Source organism: Montipora capricornis, chromosome 13 (genome assembly GCF_036669925.1).
Source record: "Montipora capricornis isolate CH-2021 chromosome 13, ASM3666992v2, whole genome shotgun sequence".
In the NCBI taxonomy this organism is placed as follows: Eukaryota; Metazoa; Cnidaria; class Anthozoa; order Scleractinia; family Acroporidae; genus Montipora; species Montipora capricornis.
The window spans coordinates 11,501,499-11,503,621 of NC_090895.1; positions in this window are offsets into that span (position 1 = coordinate 11,501,499).

A 2,123-nucleotide genomic window follows, 5' to 3' on the forward strand; every position below is an offset into this window, starting at 1 on the left:
ACAATAGTTAAAGTGACAGAAATTATAGCATTTTTACGAGAGGGAATCAATTGTCAATCGTATACATGTAACTTGCCGTATGAGCACTTTTTTTCCAAATCATTTGCTTCACCATTTGACCTAACTTCATTATTCTTGTTAAAGGTTTACCAATTTTTTACAGGGTTGTCAGAGTCTGCTTGCTTCACAAATTGACTCGAAGGTGTGAAAATGTGAATTCTACATGCATGTAAATCGTTCCAAATTTTGAAGACAATAAGGCATCAAATCAAATGTTATTCGCTTAAAGTTAACGCTTACCTTTTTACTTGAGTTGTTGTGAGCATTTCCTTGCCTGGATCAGCATTTAAAGAGTAAAACTAACCAAAAAATCGTCACAACAAAATCGCGATCGTAGATGAAACGTTTGAATAAAACCGCGCAAAACCTGTAAGAGCTGGACTGGTTGGTAGGTACGTTATGTATGGGGACATATATTGTACCGTATACATGAAACGTACCTTACTTATCTTGCTTAGCTTACTTAGACGCTTGGACTGCTTGAAGCAATTGCATTCCTTGGTCTGCTTGAACTCCTTAAATTGCTTGATGTGCTTGGGTTGCTTGAAATGCTTGAAATGCTTAGGTTACTTTAGGTCCTTAGATTACTTGAGGTGCTTAGGTTGCTTGACATGCTTGAGGTGCTTAGGTTACTTGGGGTGCTTGAGATGCTTAGGTCGCTTGAGGTGCTTAGGTCGCTTGGGTTACTTGGGTTGCTTGAGATGCTTGGGTTGCTTGAGGTGCTTGGGCTACTTGGGTTGCTTAAGGTGCTTAGATTGCTTGAGGTGCTTGGGGTGCTTGAGGTGCTTGGGTTGCTTGAGGTGCTTTGGTTGCTTGAGGTGCTTGAGTTGCTTAGATTGCTTGAGGTGCTTTGGGTGCTCGGGGTGCTTGGGTTGCTTGAGGTGCTTGGGTCGCTTGAGGTGCTTGGGTTGCTTAAGGTGCTTGGATTGCTTGAGGTGCTTTGGGTGCTCGAGGTGCTTGGGTTGCTTGAGGTGCTTGGGTTGCTTGAGGTGCTTGGGTTACTTGAGGTGCTTGGGTTGCTTGAGAAACCTTGGTTGCTTGAGGTGCTTGAGGTGCTTGGGTTACTTGAGGTGCTTGGATTGCTTGAGGTGCTTGTGTTGCTTGAGAAACTTTGGTTGCTTGAGGTGCTTGAGGTGCTTGGGTTGCTTGAGGTGCTTCGATTACTTGGGGTGCTTAAGGTGCTTGAGGTGCTTAGATTGCTTGAGATGCTTGGGGTGCTTGCGGTGCTTGGGTTGCTTGAGGTGCTTGAGGTGCTTGGATTGCTTGGGGTGCTTGAGGTGCTTGGGTTGCTTGAGGTGCTTAAATTACTTGAAATGCTTGGGGTGCTTGGGTTGCTTGAGGTGCTTTGGGTGCTTGAAGTTCTTTGGTTGCTTAAGGTGCTTTGGGTGCTTGAAGTGCTTTTGTTGCTTGGGTTGCTTCAGGTGCTTCAGGTGCTTCGATTACTTGAGGTGCTTTGGTTGCTTGAGGTGCTTTGGTTGCTTGAGGTGCTTGGGTTGCTTGAGGTGCTTAGGTTACTTGAGGTGCTTAGGTTACTTGAGGTGCTTGGGTTGCTTGAGGTGCTTAGGTTACTTGAGGTGCTTAGGTTACTTGAGGTGCTTGGGTTGCTTGAGATGCGTGGGGTACTTGAGGTGCTTGGGGTACTTGAGGTGCTTGGGTTACTTGAGGTGCTTGGGTTGCTTGAGGTGCTTGGGTTCCTTGAGGTGCTTAGATTGCTTGAGGTGCTTGGGTTGCTTGAGGTGCTTCGATTACTTGGGTTGCTTGAGGTGCTTAGATTGCTCCAGATACTTGGGGTGCTTGAGGTGCTTGAGGTGCTTGAGGTGCTTGAGGTGCTTGGATTGCTTGGGGTGCTTGAGTTGCTTGGATTGCTTAAGGTGCTTAGATTACTTGAGGTGCTTGGGGTGCTTGGGTTGCTTGAGGTGCATTGGTTGCTTGAGGTGCTTGTGTTGCTTAGATTGCTTGAGGTGCTTGGGTTGCTTGAGGTGCTTCGATTACTTGGGTTGCTTGAGGTGCTTGAGGTGCTTAGATTGCTCCAGATACTTGGGGTGCTTGAGGTGCTTGAGGTG